At 43.2% G+C, this 7,133-nt stretch overlaps 1 non-coding gene across 1 annotated transcript; it reads left to right on the forward strand.

Annotated features, from left to right (window-relative positions):
- The first annotated feature begins 377 nt into the window (after window positions 1-377).
- LOC126030553 (Z30 small nucleolar RNA) lies at window positions 378-474 on the forward strand. Its single transcript, XR_007503137.1, has one exon. It is a non-coding gene; the product is annotated as a Z30 small nucleolar RNA (small nucleolar RNA).
- Window positions 475-7,133: the final 6,659 nt, after the last annotated feature.

Consider the following 7,133-nt stretch of genomic DNA (forward strand, 5'->3'; position numbering starts at 1 on the left):
CCGTGACTCTCAGGGGTTACTTCTGGCTCTGTGCTCAGAAATCGCTACCGGTGAGGGGGCCATATGGGATGCCGGGATCGAACTGAGGTACCTCCGGGTCAGCTGCATGCAAGGCAAACACCCAACTGCTGCACCATCGCTCCGACCTGTTTAAATTTTTTTTTGGGGGGGGGGGGTCACACGGGCTGCGCTCAGGGGTTACTCCTAGCTCTATGATCAGAAATCGCTCCTGGCAGGCTCGGGGGACCATATGGGATGCTGGGATTCGAACCAATGACCTTCTGCATGAAAGGCAAGCACCTTACCACCATGCTATCTCTCCGGCCCCTCTAAATTTTCTTATATGCAAAATATGTTGTTGGTGAAGTAGTGTCAGGATGCAATGATGAGTGAAGTATAGTCTGACCTGGTATTGCCATTGCTTTGGTATTGGCTTTGATCAGGGTATGATTCTTTAATCTTCTCTCTGAGCTGATTCTGATCCCTATTGGAAACTAGTTTCATTGTGCATAAATGTTTCTTTGATATCGTTTGAATTACTGATACTTTCCTGCTTTTCTTCTTAGGTTGAGAGACCATCTTTGACTGCATAAGAGTTGCCACTGCTTCTGCTTAATCATCATGGAAGATCCTTAGGCCCAAGGGAGCTCAAGGGGCAGGCAAAATTGCCAGGAGTAAGTCACACAATAGTGTAAGGTGCATCTTCCCATTCTAGTTAAAATGTATAATTCATCTGTAGTCATACAATAATGAGCAAAGCATTCCTGATAATGGGTAAATATAAAAAAATATTCTTCAGCCTCTAAGCTAAAATTAAGAACATTATGAGAATAGAGCTGCAGAAAGTGCTCTCAGTGTATGAGAAGTTATTGTGAGACTGTAGGAAACTAAAAGACAAACTAAAACACACAAACCTCTCTAGACATGCTTTTAGAGGTCCTAAGAAAGGCATATTTCCCCAAATTGATGAAAAGGTGTTTGTGTATGTCAATGAAATGCCTAAGAGTAGTTGCCAGATTATTATATTAAAGGTTGCAAATGAAGACACAAGAGGTAGTACGCAAACACACAAACACAACATTCTTTTTTTTTTGGATTTTGGTTTTTGAGTCACACCCGGCAGCGCTCAGACGTTACTTCTGGCTCTATGCTCAGAAATTGCCCCTGGCAGGCACAGGGGACCATATGGGATGCCGGGATTCGAACCACTGTCCTTCTGCATGCAAGGCAAATGCCTTAACTCCATGCTATCTTGCCGGCCCCCAAACACAACATTCTTTTTTTTCTTTTTTGTTTTTTTGGGCCACACCTGGCAATGCTCAGGAGTTACTCCTGGCTGTCTGCTCAGAAATAGCTCCTGGCAGGCACGGGGGACCATATGGGACACCAGGATTTGAACCAACCACTTTTGGTCCTGGATCAGCTGCTTGCAAGGCAAACACCGCTGTTCTATCTCTCCGGTTCCAACACAACATTCTTACATCTCACTTTAAGGCTAGCTGTGACAGGGTTATGAGATTCATGCCACAATATAGTCTGTGTGAAGGAGAACCAGAATGTGCCAAAATTTGCCAGCCTATTATACCGAGAAGATTTTAAACATCTATTGATTTATCTTTCATATGTACAAGGAAATTTCCTATGCACTTTCTGAAATTGGTAGCACTGATCAAACTTTAGTTTTTTTTTGATAGGCCTCACAACTGTATTATTGTGCTAAATGATGTCTTTAAAAACCAGTGGTAATGAGAAATTACAATATATAATAATGCTTGCTGTTACAGCTGATAGAAGGAAGTTACCAATTTATTTAAATTTTTAAGAGGAAACAATGCCTAAGGGAGTGCAGTTTCCCTGTGGAATTCATGTCCAAGTGCTAACAAAAGGTTGGGTGGACTTGGAACTTATTTTGCACTAAATTGAAACTATGGAACAGAAGACCAGGTGCGGGGCCGGGCGGTGGTGCTAGAGGTAAAGTGTCTGCCTTGCCTGCACTAGCCTTGGACGGACTGTGGTTCGATCCCCCGGCGTCCCATATGGTCCCCCAAGCCAGGAGCGACTTCTGAGCGCATAGCCAGGAGTAACCCCCAAGCGTCACCGGGTGTGGCTCAAAAACCAAAAAATAAAGACCAGGTGCACTATTGAAACAGTCGACTTTGTTCATTTTACCAGACAGTTTCCAAGGTCACACGTCTCTATGAAAATAAGACCTAACACAGTCATATCCAATGACCTGTTTTGCAACCACTGAATGTATGTGTAAATAAACCTTTTTTTTTTAAAGATTACCTGCACTTGGTGCTTAAATAAAGAAAAGAAAACAAAGATTACCCGCACTGTTTTTATTATGAGTGGATGAGCAGTGATGAGCACCAGTTGACACCAGCTGGAAAAGTTTAAGTATCTGTCTTTGGGACTGTTATGCACATGGGTAATTAAGAGTTGGGACTTTATACTACATGAAATAGTCATAAAAAGTTCCCAAAAAATGGTAATTTCAAATGCGCTAGATGGATACAAAGATGACTGGACTGCAGCAGAGCAGAGCAAGGGAATAAACTAATCTTACCTAGTGGTACTGAGTACTCTCTCATAATGAAACTAATAATAATGCAGAATCCGGTCTGTATTTTGCAGTACTGTAATTTTTTTTCTTGTGTAGTGTTTTGTCTAATGCAAAAATCAGTAGCTATAGTGTTAACTTTTTTTTGGTTTTTGGCAGCCTGGAAAAATCTTCACTAAACTGTCAGGATGAAATGCTGTGCATCAATTTGGGCTATTCTATGTTAACACATATTCATAAGTATTCTATGCATTCTAATCTCACCAAGGACAGTTTAGTATTTTATTTCAATTTGTTTGTGGCCACACCCATTTTGGGTACTCAGGGGTTACGCCTGGCTCTGCGCTCAGAAATCACTTCTGGGGGCCGGGCGGTGGCGCAAGAGGTAAGGTGCCTGCCTTGCCTGCGCTAGCCTTGGATGGACCACAGTTCGATCCCCCCAGTGTCCCATATGGTCCCCCAAGCCAGGAGCAACTTCTGAGCGCATAGCCAGGAGTAACCCCTGAGCGTTACCGGGTGTGGCCCAAAAACCAAAAAAAAAAAAAAAAATGAAATCACTTCTGGCAGTTCTGGGGGACCATATGGGATGCCAGGGATTGAACCCAGGTCTGTCCAGGGTCGGTGCCTGAAAGGCAAATCCCCTACTGCTGAGCTATCACTCCGGCCCCAGTTTAGTATTTTAAGTAATATGTACATACTTTTTTTTTTTTTTTTGACTTTTGGGTCACACCCGGCAGTGCTCAGGAGTCACTCCTGTCTCTACGCTCAAAAATAGTTCCTGGCAGGCTTGGGGGACCATATTGGGATGCCAGGATTCGAACCACCATCCTTCTGCATGCAAGGCAAATGCCTTACTTCCATGCCATCTCTCTGGCCCCATATGTACATACTTTTAAAAAAAATTCACATAATGGTCACACCCTCAATTTTTTTTTTTTTTTTTTTTGGATTTTGGGCCACACCCTGTGATGCTCAGGGGTTACTCCTGGCTATGCGCTCAGAAGTTGCTCCTGGCTTCTTGGGGGACCATATGGGACGCCGGGGGATCGAACCGTGGTCCGTCCTAGGCTAGCGCAGGCACCTTGCCTCCAGCGCCACCGCCCGGCCCCTTTTTTTTTTTTGGTTTTTGAGTCACACCTGGCAGCACTCACTGGTTACTCCTGGCTCTAGGCTCAGAAATCGCCCCTGGCAGGCACAGGGAACCATATGGGATGCCGGGATTCGAACCACCATCCTTCAGCATGAAAGGCAAATAAATGCCTTACCTCCATGCTATCTTTCTGACCCTACCCCCTCACTTTTTTGCAAGAAAAAATTTGGCATGAAATCTGTAACAATTATGTGATTAAATATGGCAAACAATCTGGCTTTGATATCTTCGAAAAGTATTTCATCATGTTACTTTTCAATATGGTTCAAATCCCTTATTGACTTAAATTTTTTTTTTTTTTTTTGGTTTTTGGGCCACACCCAGCGGTGCTCAGGGGTTACTCCTGGCTGTCTGCTCAGAAATAGCTCCTGGCAGGCCCGGGGGACCATATGGGACACCGGGATTCGAACCAACCACCTTTGGTCCTGGATTGGCTGCTTGCAAGGCAAACGCCCCTGTGCTATCTCTCCGGGCCCTTATTTTATTTTATTTTTTTATTTTTTGGACTTAAATATTTTGATGTAGAGGTTCCACTTGCCATAATCCAATCCCGGGTGAATGGGTTTTAAGCAGGCCACAAAAATTAAAGTAAGATATAAGGGAGCAAAGAATATGGTAAGGGGGCAGAAGGGAAAAAAGCAGAAGCCACAGAATTAAGAAAATAAGACATAAGGGAGAAAAGCATATGGTCAGGGGGCTTCCAGCCTTATGGACTGAGTCAATGCTGACTCAGGGTCCTTCTTCTAGGTATTGGGGAAAGTAAAGGATTCCTTTCCCTCATTTTAAGTAAATGTATTAAAATTTGCTTGTTTGTTTTTTGGACCACACCTGGTTGTCTCAGGGGTTACTCCTGGCTCTACACTCAGAAATTGCTCCTGGCAGGTTCAGGAGACCGTATGGGATCGTGGGGATCAAACCCGAATCAGTTGTTTAAGGCAAACACCCTACTGCTGTGCTATCGCTCTAGCCCCAACGTATTAAAAATGTTTAATGGTATGACTATTTTTGTAAAAACTTGAGGTTTGACAAGCATTATTGCAATCATTGTATTCTTTTTTTTTTTTTTTTTTTTTTTTTTTTTTTTTTTTTTTTGGTTTTTGGGCCACACCCGGCAGTGCTCAGGGGTTACTCCTGGCTATCTGCTCAGAAATAGCTCCTGGCAGGCACGGGGGACCATATGGGACACCGGGATTCGAACCAACCACCTTTGGTCCTGGATCGGCTGCTTGCAAGGCTAACACTGCTGTGCTATCTCTCCGGGCCCCTCAATCATTGTATTCTTAAGATATACAAATTTGTGGTCAGAGAGATAGCATGGACGTAGGGCATTTGCCTTGCATGCAGGTCGGTGGTTTGAATCCCGGCATCCCATATGGTCCCCTGTGCCTGCCAGGAGCGATTTCTGAGTGTAGAGCCAGGAGTGACTCCTGAGCGCTGCCGGGTGTAACCAAAACCCCCCCCAAAAGATATACAAATGTGTTCATATTTTTAAGTCCTTAGGGTATCCCATTTCAGAATTAAATTTAGGACTTTGTACTGTTAAAATGTGCTTTGAATTGCTAAAATAAGTTTGAGTACTGAAAAACTTAGCATGAGTACTTACAAATGATTTTCATCTTTTCTAGTGATTTAAAATTTTTTTCAGAATTTAATTCAATGGCATGAATTTTCTTTCCTACAGAGGCAATTTAAGTATTTCTGTGGGACTTTATTTGGAAGGGGGGCATACCTAACAGTGCTCAGGGTTTACTTTTGGCTCTGTACTCAAGGATCACTCCTGGTGGGCTCTAGGGACTATATCAGGTTCCAGGATAGAATGTAGGGTAGCTGCATGCAAAGCAAGTGACATATCTGCTGTACTACTCTATGGTCCATCAGTAGTATTTATGATATTAGGATTTTCACACAAAGCTACATTCTTTTTTTTTTTTTTTTTTTTTGGTTTTTCGGGCCACACCCGTTTGATGCTCAGGGGTTACTCCTGGCTAAGCGCTCAGAAATTGCCCCTGGCTTGGGGGGGAACCATGGGACGCCGGGGGATCGAACCGGAGTTGCAATCTTTCCTTGGCTAGCGCTTGCAAGGCAGGTACCTTACCTCTAGCGCCACCTCGCCGGCCCCTCAAAGCTACATTCTTTTTTTTTTTTTTTTTTTTTTTTGGTTTTTGGGCCACACCCGGTAATGCTCAGGGGTTACTCCTGGCTATGCGCTCAGAAGTTGCTCCTGGCTTGGGGGACCATATGGGACACCGGGGGATCGAACCGCGGTCCGTCCAAGGCTAGCGCAGGCAAGGCAGGCACCTTACCTTTAGCGCCACCGCCCGGCCCCAAAGCTACATTCTTAACCATTGGAGTGCCAACCAGATTTTTCCCTCCAGCTACCAATTAGGGGGAAAAAAGGCATCTGTTTAATACAAAAAATAGCTCAAAAAGTAAAGTATTCTGGATGAAATATTTATTTTAGGTTTCTGGACCACACCCACTGGCACACCTCAGGGCTTACTTTGGACAGGCTTTGGGGACCATATGAGATGCTGGGGATTGAACCCGGTCAGCCATGTGCAAGGCAAATGCTCTCTACTCACTGTGCTATCGTTCAGGCTCCAGTGGATGAAAAACTTAAATACCTCAAATAATCTTTGTTTTCATATAATCATGACAACATAGACTAGATCATTGCCAAAAATTTTTATTCTTAAAATGTTGTTTCATAGAAACTTTAGTAACAGCCAGAATAAATTCATGCCAGTTCAGCAAACTCTACCTGTAAGCAGAATAAATTATTAAATACTCCCCCCCTTTTTTTTTTTTTTTTGTTTTTGGGTCACATCTGGCAGTGCCCGGGGGTTACTCCTGGCTCTATGCTCAGAAATTGCTCCTGGCAGGCTCAGGGAACCATATGGGATGCCGGGATTCGAATTACCGTCCTTCTGCATGCAAGGCAAATGCCTTACCTCCATGCTATCTCTCTGGCCCCTAAATATTCCTTTTTTTGTTTGTTTTTTTTTGTTTTGTTTTGGTTTTGGGCCACACCAGCAATGCTCAGGGTTTACTCCTTGCAGGGCTCTAGTGACAATATGGGATACTGTGGCTCAAACTTGGGTTGGCTGCATGCAAGGCAAATCCCCTATGTGCTGTATTATCACTCTAGTCCACTTATTAAAAGATTCTTAAAAGATTCTTTAGACATAATTAATGATCAGCATTTCATCTCTTGATTGCTTAGTAGGCTTGCTTTCACACAAATCTCCAGACAACTATATAAACAAATTCTCAACCTCTATTTTCCTTTAATCAATTTTCAGAAAAAGATTTATGGCTCATAGAGAAATCTTTAAAACACTGATAAAGATGTTAACAAATGGGTCACAGTATATAGAAAGAGCAGTTATCTTTCTAAAGTATTATTATATATTACTATAG

This window comes from Suncus etruscus, chromosome 1 (genome assembly GCF_024139225.1).
Source record: "Suncus etruscus isolate mSunEtr1 chromosome 1, mSunEtr1.pri.cur, whole genome shotgun sequence".
Taxonomy (NCBI): domain Eukaryota; kingdom Metazoa; phylum Chordata; class Mammalia; order Eulipotyphla; family Soricidae; genus Suncus; species Suncus etruscus.